Source organism: Coptis chinensis, chromosome 5, assembly GCF_015680905.1.
Source record: "Coptis chinensis isolate HL-2020 chromosome 5, ASM1568090v1, whole genome shotgun sequence".
In the NCBI taxonomy this organism is placed as follows: Eukaryota; Viridiplantae; Streptophyta; class Magnoliopsida; order Ranunculales; family Ranunculaceae; genus Coptis; species Coptis chinensis.
The window spans coordinates 77435575-77451679 of NC_141460.1; the positions used below are offsets into that span (position 1 = coordinate 77435575).

Sequence of the window (16105 nt, forward strand, 5' to 3'; positions counted from 1 at the left end):
TTAACCCATCGAGAATATTTGCAGTTTAAAAGAACTGGCATATAGTTCTAGCTGCATGGGGTTGAGAAAGGAACTGACAGTTAGACTTTCACTTACTCGGTATCACTGGTTCCAAAGCAAATTGGCATACAATATTCTTGAACAGATAGTGAGCAAATAATTCCCTAAAGGCTTAATCCATTGATGATAATAAAGAACGTGCAAGGAATATATTCGATTGCAAGGTGAAAAACTTTATTGATGGTAAAATATACTTAACAAAACATGAAATAATAATTTACTGATAGTACTTGCGAAGGTGCTGTCCGTTCCATGGTTTGACAAGAACGTCATCTTCAACAGTGCGTAGGTAGTAAAAACTAGTTCGACCAACCTTGTCGATGATGTATGGTCCTTCCCAGTTAGGTCAAAATTTGCCGTTAGGCTCTGGGATCTCACGGAGAACCAGATCGCCAGTTTTGAAAGATCGAATCCGGACTTTCTTGTCGTATGATCTCTTCAAAGTCTGTTGGTTAGCAGCTAAGCGAAGTGCGACACCTTCTTGCTTTTCGTTCAGGAGATCTATTTCTCTACATAACAACTCCTCGTTGTCTAGAGTGTGCACCACATCTGACTTCTGAGTGGGAGCTACCTGTTATGGAGGTATGACAGCTTCAGTTCTGTAGGTCAGTGAAAATGGAGACTCACTAGTTGACCGCCGGGGTGTAGTTCAGTACGCCCATAGGACCTTAGGCAGTTCTTCAACCCATAAATCTTTCGCGTCATCTAATTTATGCTTCATGTTATCAAAGATGACCTTATTAGAGGTTTCAGTCTAGCCATTATCTTGTGGATACCTTGGAGTTGAGAACAGATGGGTGATATGAAACTCCTCACACAGTTTAGAAACTAGTCCTCCAGCGAACTGTTGCCCATTATCTGAAATGATAACTTTGGGTATGCCAAACCTGCAGACAATGTTGTTCTAAATGAACTTTCTGACGTCCTGTTCTCGAATGAAGACAAGGGGAACTGCTTTTATCCACTTGGTGAAGTAATCCGTTGTGACCATCAAGAATCTGACATTGCCAAGAGCGTGTGGTAAGGGTCCTACAATGTCAGTTCCCCACTGTGTGAATGGCCATGGGCTGGCCAATGGGTGCAGTTCTGTTGCTGGAGCATGGATAAATGGAGCGAATAGTTGACACTTTTCGTACTTGCGGGCAAAAACTTGCGCATCCTTTTGCATATAAGGTCAAAAATATCCTTGCTTTAAGATCTTGAGAGCTAGAGTTCTGCCTCCAGTATGGTTGCCACAAATTCCTTCATGAACTTCTTGCATAACTTGTTCAGCGAGATCTGGGGAGAGACATCTGAGATGAGGTCCCAGAAAGGACTTCTTGTATAGATCGTCTCCTATGAGTAGGGGTGGCAGTTTTGTACACGACCCGCTAACCCGACATGAATCCGACACGAAATTAGCGGGTTTGGGTTGCAAAAAAAGGCTTTTGGGTCATTTAAGGATTGACCCGCCAAACCCGTCAAATAAATGGGTTGGGTTAGGGTCACACATGTTAACCCAGATAACCTGTTAGTATACTCGATTAGTTCCCGAGTCCAATGGGTCGGGTCATCAACCCGTTACTTGTATGACCTGTTTTAAGTCCTTAAACATATATGTTTCCGAATTTTATTAAATCTCATAATCCCAATTACCTAAAAGAAAATACTAAATAGAAAATGATCAACTAGATTTAGAAGGATAAGCCGGCAATCCAGCATATAGAATATTATAGATTCATTCAATAAAATATATTATCACGTACATTAATATTGAACCCTTACCCTAGTCTCAATTATATAAAGAGAACAATGAAGCCGTCAAAGTCACCATAATATTTGCATTTATTTAATAATATGTTTGCCCACGAGGTAGCAAAGTGGATAAACTGGACATGCATGGTTGTTGTTTCTAGTTTGGTTATGTTTTTTGTTTGGCTAACAGGTTGTTTCACTTGTTTGGTTCAGTCGTTCAGCAGATGCATGTGCTTCAACAACTCTGCGCACTTTTGCAAGTCCTTTTATTATTTAGATTAACTAGTTTTTGAACCCGTCTTACAAACGGGTGTGAATATTATATTATATTATATTATATTGATTGCTCGTTCAAATTTCTTATAATGTGAAAGCTCCACTCTCCATAAAAAGAAAAAACCCACCCATGAAAATCATAATAATCGGTTTTGGTTTTGGTTCGGGTACCCATCGGTTTTTTACTATTCAGTTCAAATGGTTTCGGTTATTGAAAATCCACTTTTAATGGGTCTAACATTTTAAACGATTCCAATTTCGGTTCAATTTCTTGTAATTGGGTACCCATGCACACCCCTAAGTTCAATGCACTTGTACATTTTTCTGATTTCCCGTTAATTATTCTTTGTGGTTCTGATTTCCCGTTAACTATTCTTTGAGGTTAGTTCAATACATTTGCATCTAGTTTTCGATTTTTCATTAATTATTCTTTCAGGTTAGTTCGATGCAGTTACATCTAGTTTTCGTTTCCATTTGTATCTAGTTTGCGATTTCCTTTTAATCATTCTTCGATGCAGTTGCATCCAGTTTCTAATTTTCTGTTAATTATTCTCTGAGATTAGCTCAATGCAAATGTGTCCCGTTTTCAATTTCTCTCCCATTAATATTTGGGGTTAGTTCAATGCATTTGCATCCCATTCCCGATTTTTTGTTAATTATTTTTTGTGGTTAGTTCAATGCATTTGCGTCTAATTTCTGATTTTCTATTAATTATTTTTTTAGGTTAGTTCAATGTATTTGCATTCACTTTCTGATTTCTAGTTAATTATCCTTTAAGATTTGTTCAATGCAGTTGCATCCAATTTACGATTTCCTGTTAATCATTCTTTGAGGTCAATTCAGTGAAATTGCATCCATTCAGTTTTTGAATTCCCGTTAATTATTCTATGAGGTATCCATTTTTCGTTAATTATTCTTTGAAATTAATTTATCAATGCAGTTGTATCCAGTTTCTGATTTCTCGTTAATTATCTAAGATAAACTGGATTTCCCGTTAATTATCTAAGATAGTGTGTAATACCAATTTCTAATGATCATTTTGTAGTGTCTTTGCAAACATGGCACCAAAAAAAAAAATTATAAATGATTCACTGTATGGGATTAACAAAGATACTCCAATTTCTTATTTAAATTACTAACACTACATTCCCATCTAGTAATAATATGCATCGAAGGCATAGGATTCATGTGCAACTACATTGTCAGGTACGTAGCATGGCTGCATGGTTCCCCTGCTTTAATGCCGAAAGCCCGCACGCCCAATCTAATGGTGCCTGCAACATGTTGGGGAGTTGGGGTTAGAACCATCCTTGGCAGTGCAAAACATTTGGTTTGTAGTGTCATTCATTCGCCAATCGTTACCCAAATCCAGTGCATTGGAAATGAAAGCATCGACTACTCACTTTTGTGATCCATACTATATTGTTACTGCCACATACAACTATATCCCCAAAGATAATGATATTGAACAAAATAGTCCGTTTTGTTAAACATTTATCAAGTATCCTATTACTTAACTGTTCCAGTAAAAGCAAGATATTTGTCAAATTATTGGGCCAATATCTGTTTTTTTTTTCCGCTATCAATTATTGGGTCAATCTCAACCTTTATAGAGTTGAAAATCAAAGCACATAATATTTACAATGAATCAACGTGAAAAACCTCAAATATTTAATTATTAGAAATAAGCTCTCATTCAATGTTAGAAACCCTCTTAAATCAATGATATAATAGTTTCTACACCCAATTAAGGTGGGCAACGTTGAAAATGTTTTGCTATATTAGCTTCATACCTAGCAGAACGTGAATGACATAATATTAGGACAAAAGTAACTTATACTTGATAGACTTCTACATCAATTAAAAATGGGATTATACTTGTTGCATGTAATATTTTTGCCTCCGTCGCAACTACCCTTCCATTTTTTGGTGGAGGACCAAAGCCTTCATCGTTAAAACTCTCTACTTCTGGCCAGATTCCGGTGTCCATGACGCCCACTATGACATTGCTCTCGTAGCCACTCTTTCCACATTTTGTACTCGAACCCCATGAAATCTGATGATCTTGTCTTGTGAAGACTTATTGTTCTACTCAGAAAGATGGATACAATCCCTCCAATGCAAATGTGTCAAAGATATCACGTGAATAATATAGCATGCAAGATGCTATGCTTTAATTATTAAAATCAAAGTTAAGTACTATACTAATTGTCAAGCTTTTTTCTCTCTAGCAGCGGTGAGTTTGGCACGCAAATCCATTGAAACTTCTTTTGTAGCTATGAACCAAGGAATCTGAAAGTTTAACCGAAACTCAAAAAAAAAAAAAAAACTATAGAAAAAATAATCACGTGTGATTAAATCAGATACAAAAAGTAGAAAATCCCAAGTAATGTGAAGAATTAATTAACTAATACGCAATAATTGTACTGTTCTCAAGAACTTGTTCTAGAATGGTATGGTGGTGTGCTAGAGATGAATATCGCTCTTAGTGAGAGCTCCCATATACACAATGTAAACCTTCGTTGAAAACAAAATTAGAATTTTCATCATACATTCATACTCTATCTTATAGTCTTCTTGTAAACATTTAAACATCCATGATAGAGAATAGTCCATTCTTTTCCTTTCTTTTTTTTTTAAGGGCTGGCTTAGGACTGAAAAACCCATACCATTTCACATAAAATAAAAAAGGGATGCAAAAAAGATGTGTTTGAAAAAAGCAAAAACCAAATGGCGTATTAGGGAGAAGTGGAGGACAGAGCAAAGTGTTACTTTGTGATCATCAACAAAGCCAAAACAATAGACGATGCTTAAGAAGGAGATTAGAATAAAATAGTGAGTACTTAATCAATTACATCATACTAAATACATTAAGCTAAAAATGCTGGTGAGATTACCCACCAAACTGAAGCCATTGAATGTATTGTTGCCTGTTGCAAATGGGGAGGGGGAATTGAATCAGGGTATTCAAGGCAGAAGCAAAAGACGTCGGATAAATCCTGTCATTGAACTGCTAACTTGTCAGCCTCTCTATACCACCACTGTAATGTTAACTATCTTGATTGACTACAAATCTCTTCAATATCCATAAACAGTGGTTGAAATGACGAATGTACCTTATGAATTTCTCGGTAGCAAAGCAAGCATTATCGACGATAACTATGAGAAGCAAAGCGGTCTGTTGTAGACACAACTCCAGCCATGCATTGCCATAGGAAAACTCTCCACTCATAAGGCAAGTTGACCTTCCAAATTCTTGAGTTGTTTCTAGCAACGTTCTTTCTATGAGCCTAATAATAATTGGTATCCAAGTTCCAGACTAATGAGGGCCATCACACAAACAAACAGAAAGAGGTAATCCACTTGAATTTTTTTTCGACTAATCTGTGTTTCCAATATTGCCTGCAATGGGAAAGACAATATGTAATCAGAAAGTATTGCATTTCTACTTACAGAAAAAGAAAATAGTCGTATAGATAAAACAACTAATGCAATAATTTGATATGAAACATTTCAGACTATTCAGTTTAATATCAATTTTTTCTTCCTCCGATAACAGAGCATAAGACCATCAATCAATATGGAAAAGCAATCGTACTTATAACTCATTTTTTAGGAATACAATATTCTATGATATCTAGAAGTCAACTTTCTGGTTATGGTATTAACTTCTGCCTTTCTGTAGCAACTATGCGCTTGTCTTCTCTTAGCCTCGTAACTATCTTTCATCCTGCAAATGCAATCCACATTTCTCAATGACTTTCACATACAAAACTGTTGAGTGAGTTATGTTATTGCAACATGCACCAATAGGGACCAATACTCTGCAACACTGTGCAACGCAGCATATATAAAGATAAAATATGGAGGCGGTTTGCCTAGGGAAAGGTAGGCTTATCAGAAATAATTTGCAGATGGAAAATACCTTAGAGTAACCACTTTCAACAATCAATCAGAACAGAAAAAGGCTTTTAAGATAGTGTCGTGATTCATATAGGTGATATGCTTAATATAATGCACATATTGACTGAGATGGTGTCTCATATGCAGTGTATACTGATAACAATCCCCATTGTAACTGCAAATGTTGATGATGAGAAGGACATAGAGTCCAACAACATAAGCTGGAATAAATCTACTTTGTTCTTTGAAACAGAATTTCATATTGTACCTCTCCAACCAATTTAAGCCACCCATTAATAAGTTTACTTGGAAATGAGATGTAACTGCAGATGACTGACAAACCTTATTTAGCTTCGTCTCCACTTTTCTTAGCTTAATTTTTAACTCCTCAATATCCCCAACCAGCTTGGATTCCCCCTTAGCCTTAGCTACTCTCCCATCATCCACATCCTTAGTTATGTTCAACTCTTCGACATCCTGTTTCAACTCCTACACATCCTTGAGTACTTTCATGTTCATGGCAACCTACCCAAAGGAAAAAACCAACTTCTATATAACGATTTCCTATAAGAGATATAAGTACTCTAATATAATATACATTACAAAATGAAAAGATCACGGGATATTAGTCATACTGGAGAATGGGATCGACTGAAGAGAACGACTCTCAGTTTGATTTCTTCAATTTGATGTGTCTTTCATTATCTTTCGTGAACTGTTAAAAAAACATGAAAACAATAAGAGCAATGAAACAAACCAAAACCTGAGAACTTTTCATATTCACCAATCTACTGGGGATTTCCTCCTCTCTTTCATCCTAGAAAAGACTCTAATACTAATCAAAAGTCCTTAGTCCTTACCCCTTCTACTGAACATGCATCCAATTTATTGTATTACTCAAACAAAGTGAAACCAAAGAAAATAAAATAATAATTATATAATACTGAAACACTAAAGGAAAGAGAAAGGAATAAAAGTCATATAAGAATTGATGAAACAAACCTGAGAATTGCGAGAGCGACGATTGAATGGTTTTTTCTGGTTTTACCACATCAAAGGACTTGGTTGTAGATAATTGAAAGCAAAACAGAGTTTCAAAATAACGTATTTAAAACAAACTCAGCGAGACATTCTAACAATCACTTAAGATGTAGTAACACACTCAAGCACTCTTCTACTAAGCTAAAGATCCTTTCGGGATACATAGAACCATAAGATAGATCAAGTCCAACAAAAAACCTTTTCTACAAACAAAAAATACTAATAAAGTAAAGTCTAGGTATGTTATTTAATTTCTTCTAAACATGCTTCTTTTCAAACCCAGTGTTGAATAGCTTATTGATGTGGTAACCACACTAAAAAGCATATTGATGTGTCTATATTGATTTGAATGTGCCAATCAAAATTTTCAAGCATGTCGATAGTGCATGTCAATAGTTCATTAAACAAATTGTGAAATCTGGACAACACACTAAAAAATATGTATATTGTGGTTTTCCTTGGTTTTACTTTAGCCAATCTGCTCCAAAACTTAAAATGTCTAAAATGATATTTTAATCCAAAAACATTTTAAACTATCTGAGTGAAGATAAACCTGTAAGCATTGATTTTGCAGTAAGTCAAAGTTACTAATTTTGCATAGTACATAATCAAAAAGATATATTTGTTAACCTGATAGGGCATACATATTTGAAGAATTGAGCGTAGAATTTGATATTCAGTAATTCTTCAAGATAGGGCCAATGGTATTCATTTAACATTGACCATCTTTATTCAAAGTATGTGATTCTAACGAAATATACACATTTAGAAAAAAAAAAAAGAAGAAGAAGAGAAATACCTTATTAATTGGAGAATTTTAAATCAATGATTGTGGCTTGTGCAGAAATCCCAAAAAGATGGAGGTACCCGTTCATAATCGCTTATCATCATGAGATTGAAGCCCTACAATTGCATAAAAGATCATATTCACACAATTCATATATCTAAGACCAAATCAGAAAGTTTGATAATGACATCTCAAATTTGTAAATTTATTGTAAATAAGGTTCATATAATTTACTTGTATGACATGTTCATATCAAGTGTGCATGAATCCTGATGTTTTAGCCAACATTCACATAAAATATAATATTTCAATCAATTTATAAAATAGGCATTTGGATAGAATGTTCCACTTGATCTAGTATATTGGTCGAGGCTACTGGTATAGTTCCATTACCATTGTCAAGCTTTGTACAACTCTAAAAAGAATATCAAAGAAACTAAGATTGTAACCATTATGACGAATAGATCTCTTTTCTTGAAGAAAGCATAATCTAAATTGTATCCAATGACTTTTAGGGGTATGGTGAGAGCAATTTAATACAATTTGATTCTAGAAAGTTTCACCATCTATAAGTTTTTCAAGACACAAACACACGGAAGAAGCTCAGATAATGATATGATATCTTAACATGAGGTGCATTGAACCCGCCTATCGGTGGAGAAAGAGTCTTTCAATCTGAGACACTTTAGATCCTAAAAAGAACTCCAAAATAAGTGTTTTCAAGCCCGATAATTATATCGTTACTACCCTCGTTAAACAACTTCCATAAAGTGATAAAAAAAAACCTCAAACATTGAAGTTCCAAGGTTTGTATAGCTCTTTCACAAAATATTTTGCACTTCCTATCACTGGATAATTAGTAATTCTCTGTAAAGCCATTTGTGTTCAGGCTCATTAAAAACTATAGTTGTCGTAATATAATGTATTATTGGCCTTTACTTCACTACTGCTTTCCTTACTTTACTTTGATTTGCTAGTTTTTGTAGTACTCCAATTCCTTCCAAAAAGCAGCATACTTGAAAGTTGAACGCCAAATACAACAAAATAAACCATAACATACAGTGTGTTCTTTACGCTTGTATGTAACATGTTTTAAATATGCAAAGTTTCATACTCAAAAATTATCATAACTTATTTGCCTTGCAACTTCCTGCATGACACAGACATGGGTGGTCATGAACTTTTACAACTGACCCGGCTTGCAACTACAACTACAACTACTTACTACACAACTATGTACATATAGTCACCTGTGAGTCTACAAACCAAATAACTCAATATATATAGCACCAATTCAAAAAGACAACACAGTAAAAAAAGAAAAGAAAAAAAAAATGTTATAATGTACCGTACTAATAGCTACAGGTGTTCTACTCTTATAATTCAGTAGAAAATCAAAATGTTTACTTGAAATCAGATAGTATACATGGATGGAAAGAGCAATTTCAAGTTTGAAACTCAGCTAATGAGTCAATTATTGTATATAAGAGCATACTTTTGGTCCCTAAGAAAATGGCGAAAGGATACAATCAACCTAGCAAAAACCGTTAAATCTTCAAGTTGTAGTCACACAATCACAAAAAATCTCCTTCATAGGCTGATAACTTAATAGTTTTAAACACGGACCATATCAAAGAAAAAAAAATGCATGTAGAAACTAATATAGCACCTGCTTCTTTGTGATTTGGAGGCCATCCAACCACATGTATGTCGTTTCTATGTAAAACAAAAAGTACCTTATAACAGAAAATCTGGAGTATAAGTTTAGACCAAAACAAACCACCTAAAGCAAGATAGGCATTTAACTTTTTGATGAACATATGCCATACCAATTAACAAACATTCATGATACCAATAACAAAAAACAAACATTCATGACAAAAAAAACTCAATAATTACAATTGGCACGGTGAATCCAATCAAATACCTCCTTGGATTCCTTATCCTGCTACTACTGCTCAGCTTTGACCAAAAATTAAATACAAAGTTAATGCAACACTAAAATTTAGCTTGAAAGCTTAACATTCAAAATTCTAACATCTTTTCACCTGAAAGGGCATATCATCGACGCTTAGCACATGTCAGGACACCAATATTCCCAATGTTTTTGTTGCTTCTCAAAATTTAAAATCTAAGCCTCGAAACCAACCTCCAAAATAATTATAACAAACCATAAACATGACTCTTTCAAGATGGAATACGGAGGTCACTGATATGGAAAGTGAGAGAATAACAGAAGTAGAGATGGCCCTTCTCCTCACGATTCAGAAGTTCGTAAGTGTGTAGATGGAAGTTTGTGGGTTCTAAAACGCCTCAAATACAAAATTAATCATGGGCGAACCAAATGTGTTACTTCATAACAGCCTTCAAACATGTTTTAACTTTTAACGTAAAAAATAGCTCGAAACCTACTTTAAGTTTCTTGGCTGGCATAGAGGGCTTCCTTAGATGTAAAAATAGGAAACAAATTCAAAACTTCACAGAGTGTTGTGCATGTTATCCACTTATGGGCAGAGCATGTTGTGCTTGTCTAGTTAAAAACAAAAAAAGGAGTGTACAACACACAGTGTATACCATAAAAAAGACTGAAAATAACCTTACGTACCAAGTTCATGCATTTTTCTACGATTCATCATGACCTACTTAACGAATAAACTCACCGAATAACCGACATGATCTTTAGTTTGAGTTGGTCCACGCTTAAGAAGAGTTTCATTTTATGCCTCATGCCCACAAAGCTTAAATGCAGTAGTATTAGGCTACTTTTCACTTACTAACAAAAAACAAATCACTTATCATATGAAGTTCAAAACTTCAAGCCATGCAAGAAAGAAAAACGAAAGTAGAATAAATAAGTCAAACCAATTACCTTCGAATGGCCTGAGGTGCGTAGATTACTAACAAAAAACAAATCACTTATTACATATGAAGTTCAAAACTTCAATCCATGCAAGAAAGAAAAACGAAAGTAGAATAAATAAGTCAAACCGATTACCTTCGAATTGCCTGAGGTGCGTAGATTAACTTACTTACTGATAGTCTTCAAAAGGTCTCTATTTAACAATTACTAATCTTTATATATATATATATATAATAGCAGTCCGTTGATCAATAGCAGCAGCAACATCGAGCATCTCGATCAGAGATACAGAGAGAGAGTGAGAGTGTGATCAACAATGAATAGAGTGTTTTGTTTGCTGAATTGAGAGGTCGAGAAAGAAGGTTTTGGGGGACTCGTGGGGTTTAGAATGTTATGAAACAAAGGTTTAGTGGGTTTTGTAGACTTTTTAAGTGGTTCGGCCAGTTTTTTCTCCACTTTTTTCTCAATCCATCCTGATTTCTCGTGAGTAAAAAGGGTACTTAAAATTAGCCTACGTGGACACTCTCAGAGAGCAGGAAAAGGGACTGCTATTATATATATATAAAGATAAATATGCTTTATCCAAAAAAAAAAAATAGAACTTACGGGTTATCTGTTAACCCGATCCAAAATTGACCCGCTGGCTTAGCGGGTCACCCGTTAGGTAACCCGTTACATATGCGGGTTGGGTTTGGGTTTGACAAACTTGACACGATTGGCAATTGGGTTGGGTTTGGGTTTGCTCTCCTAACACGTGACCCGAGTATGACATGACACGAACCCGACCCAACACGACCCATTGCCACCCCTACCTACGAGGGTGAATCTTTATATCTTTGCAAGCAGACGCCTTGCTATACTCTTATCTTCAAGGAGTGCCCCTTCTTTGAGGTAGGACATAGATGGATCCATCCAAGTTGGAGTAATGGTGGGAACAACACAAACTGTTGTAATTGGGACCTGAATGCTAGATTTCTCCTGGAACTCGATAGGGATTGAACGAGACTCGCTGTTGCCCAACATTGAGGCAACATATGCCAAAGCATCTCAGATGTCTATTGGTGACTGAGGCAGGCGGTGATAAACTGAATGTTCTCAAACTTGCTCAAGGCCCCTTTACCGGTTCTAGGTATTTTGCCATTCGTTCATCCCTGGCCTCGTATCCACCATCAACTTGAAAAACAACCAGCTGTGAGTCACTAAAAACTGTGAGGTGTGTCAGGCCCAGACCGAGAGCCATTGTGAGACCAGCAAGAGTGGCTTGATATTCTGCCTTGTTGTTAGAAGCATTCCAACCTAACCGGATGGATTTCTCCAATCGCATATTTTCAGGAGTGACTAACACAACTCCAATTCCTGTGCCTTTGTCATTCGAAGATCCATCCATAAACAACTGCCACCCAGAGCTTAGCTCCCAGGGATCTAGATGGTTTTCTGGAGATTTAGGCTGGATGCGATCATCTGAACTGGGGGTAGTTGAGTCGTACCCAGTGTAGGTCATTGGGAAATCTCCCAAGAATTCTGCTAGTGCCTGACCCTTCTCTGAGATTCTGGGGACATAAATAATATCATATTCTGACAGTTGCACAGACCATTTTGCTAGTCCCCGACCTGTCCGGTATTTCTAGAACTGACCGCAATTGGTACTCTGTGATTACTCTGATAGTGTGGGACTGGAAGTATGGTCACAACCTTTCTGCTGCAAAAGCAAGTGCTAGAGCGACTCTTTCTAGTTTTGGGTACCTTATTTCTGCTGGAAGAAGCGTGTGGCTCAAGAAAGAGATAGACTTTTCAACCTTCTTTTCATCCATGCGTATTAGTACAGAACTGATACCGTAGTCCGATAAACAGAGATAAAGACTCAAGACTTTTCCCTCAACTGGCTTGGAGAGGATTGGTGGTGCCCCCAGGTATATTTTGAGTTGATTAAATGCTTTCTGACATTCTTCCGTCCATGCAAATGAGGTATTCTTTCGCAGTAACTGAAAGAAAGGTTTGCACTTATCTGAACTCTTGGAGATGAACCTGTTCAGAGCTGCCAACCTGCCTGTAACTTTTTGAACCTCTTTCATATTTTTAGGTGAGGGCATATCTAGGAGTGCCTGGATTTGATCTGGGTTTGCTTCGATTACTCTTTTAATAACTAGATACCCAAAAAACTTCCCTGATGAGACAGCGAAAGCACACTTTGCAGGGTTGAGCTTCATGCGATACTCTCTGAGAATGTCGAATTCACACTTAAGGTGGGAGAGATGATCTCCTCGTCCTAGGCTTTTGACCAAAAGATCGTCTACATACACCTCCACAATGTCACCTATTAATCCTTTGAACATCTTGTTTACCAATCGCTGGTATGTAACCCTTGCATTTTTCAGTCCAAATGGCATGACCTGATAGCAGTATATGCCATCCTCGGTTGTGAAACTGGCATACTTGTGATCCTCTTCATGCAAGGGGATCTGGTTGTAACTAGACAATCCATCTGTGAAAGACAACAGTTCATGCCCAGCCGTTACATCCACCAATTTATCAATTCGTGGTAGAGGGTAGTTGTCCTTCGGACATGCACGATTTAGATTCGTGAAGTTGATACAGATTCTCTATGACCCATTTTTTTTTTTCTTACTAGGACAATATTAGAAATCCAAGTGGGAAAATTGATTTCTCTGACAAATTTAGCTGCCTTCAGCTTTTCAACTTTGGCTTTTACAGTTTTGGATTTGTCAGCACCTATTTTCCTTGGTTTCTGCTTGACTACTACTGCATCACTGCGGACATTGAGTTGGTGGCATGCCACATGGGGATCAATTCCTGGCATTTCTTCAAACGACCAAGCAAACGCATCCTTGTGCTCTCGGAGGAACTGTATCAGAGCCATGTGCTCTTTAGAACTCAACATGGTGTCGATGAAAGTGGTTTTTGGCGAGCTGGCTCCCCCAATATCCACTTCCTCTAACGGCTTCAGTGAGGGGGGATCCTCCCTCTCTCTTGGGACCAGGTCTGGGAGAGGGGGATCCAATTGTAATTGCTATTTGGCGGGTGACACCACCTCTATTAGTTCAAAAGGGAGTGGAGACTGCTTTGTTACCAAAGCATAGCACGTCTTGGCAGCCATTTGATCTCCTCTGATTGTCCCAATTTTTCCATGATGTGGGAATTTTAGACATTGGTGATAGGTGCTGGGAACGGCTCTGAGTCTGTGTAGCCAGGTCCTGCCTAAAATTATATGATATGGTGTGTTAGCTTTTACTACAACAAAATTTATGATAAGAGTTACCGGACTAGTGGCTACGGTAACTAGATCTCCCCAACTATGAGGGCTTTGTCCCCACTGAATCCATACAAGTTGGAGCTGGTGGCAACCATCTCCGTATCTAGGATCTGCAACTTTTTGAATGTATCATAGTAGAGTACATCTGTTGAACTGCCTAGGTCCACCAATATGCGATGCAAATCATAATCTCCAAAAGGGAGTGTGAGAACCAACGTATCTTCATGTGGACTTTGGATGTTAAGGCAGTCAGCTTCAGTGAAAAGAATGAACGGATCTTTCTAGGGTACCGCGTTGACCTAAACTCTTGTAGTCAGCTCGCTGTTCATGGTTGTCATTTGTTTGGCGATGTGCATTTGATATCACACACCCTTGTCAGTGACCTGTCCACTTCATTTACTTGCTTTACCAGAAATTATATTTATCTGGAGTTGACCGTTGAGCGGTCCAGTACCTAGGGGGTCCTGAACTGACGTGCTGATCTCCTCAGGCTGTACTGCATTTGCTTGTTCGTGTGCCACAAATTGCTTCAAATACCCCATTTCAATCAGATCCTGTAGTTCATTTTTCAGGGTCCTGCAGGCTCTGGTGCTGTGACCCTTACTCTTATGGAACTTGCAGTAGGTCCTTTGGTCTCTGGTACCCAGGGAACCTGACTTAAGCGGAACTGGCCATTTGAGGTAACTCTGATTTTTGATCGAGTCCAGAACCTTATCTGGCATTTTGTTAAGAGGGGCGAAGTTTCTGTCCATTGAGGGAAGAGCTTCTTCAGCTCCTTCCACATGTGGCTTCTTCTGCTGCTTTCCATCGGCACTATTGGCTACATTTTGGTATTGCCCTCTGGGCATTCGTCCCTTTGATGGGGATTCGACCATTTGGTGACCACGATTACGGTCTCTCTTTGATTTTTGAGGGGAAAAATTTCCATTCCCTTCTAGAAGAACTCCAGGAACTGTCCGACTAGTTTTCTTCGCTTCTTGACGTCTGTTAAGGACATCTTCTTCCCACCCCTCATGAGTTTCAACCCTGTCAAGGATTTCCTCTAAATCACGGGGTGGTTTCCTGGAAAGAGATCTGAATAAGGAGTTGTTTTCATCCAACCCTTGTTTAAAAGCTATTATAGTAGTCTGTTCATCACAAGACTCTATTTAGATTGAAATTTCCATGAACCGTTGCATGTAGGATCTCAATGCCTCTCCATCATTTTTCTTGATGTTGAACAGTGCATCGATCCGTTTAGGTTGATGCTTGTTGCATGAGTACCTGTCTATGAAGGTCCTAAATAGTTCTTCTGAGGACCTGATCTAACGCTTAGGTAATCTGTGGTACCACTGGAGCGTAGATCCAGATAAGGAGGTTTTGAATTCCTGACACATGACATGGTCATATCTCTCATATTATCCCATAGTGGCACGATACCTGAATACGTGATCCACCGGATCTGACTTGCCACTAAAGACACTGAACTTCGGTTATCTGTAACCACGGGGATATGGCTTCCTCATCACCCATGATGCAAAAGGAGATTTGCCTTCCCCCATTATGGCGGATTTTTCTTGCATTTTTCTCCCCTTGCCTGTCATCCGATGCATCTGACGGATCAGGTCATTCTTCTCAGTTTCCCATGCAACTTCTTTGGTAGAATGCTTCTTGGTCTGAGCTCTTTTTCTGTGTCGAGGGTCGACATCACGATCCTGGTCGGTTGACTCTAGTTCGGATGCTGTATCTGAGTCCTTATCTGAGTTATTGTATTCCGACTCAGATGTCTCGCGTTGAGCTGGACCCCCACGCCTTGGGTTCTTTACACGACCACCTTCTGTAAGGTCGTCATCATCGAGATCGATGAGTGGCTCCTTCCCTGTGTCAGATTGATACAAATGCCTCAGCAGCTGTACTTATCGTTCAAGATTGCTCCTTTGCTGTTCCAGAGCCTGTACTGCCTGACTTGCTTGAACATACTCTGGGTTGGTGAGGACAACATTCTCACCATCTTGACGCTTCTTGAGCTGCGTTATTCTCGGAACTGCATCGAATTCTTTGGCGATCGATCTTGGGTCATGGGTCTTTGGAGGGGGTTGTTAGCATCGTGGTGACCAGCATTGTCCCCCCTTTCAGGTGTCTCATGCTCTTCTTCTCTCACAGTGACGCTGCGTGTGGTAGCGCCACCCTTTAT

General features: G+C 38.0%; 1 long non-coding RNA gene across 1 annotated transcript; it reads right to left on the bottom strand.

The window, feature by feature from the left end:
• Nucleotides 1-6207: 6207 nt before the first annotated feature.
• LOC147499029 (uncharacterized) lies at nt 6208-8123 on the bottom strand. Its single transcript, XR_015194580.1, has 3 exons — nt 7814-8123; nt 6609-6688; nt 6208-6498 (listed from the first exon to the last, which is right to left on the bottom strand). It is a non-coding gene; the product is annotated as an uncharacterized LOC147499029 (long non-coding RNA).
• Nucleotides 8124-16105: the final 7982 nt, after the last annotated feature.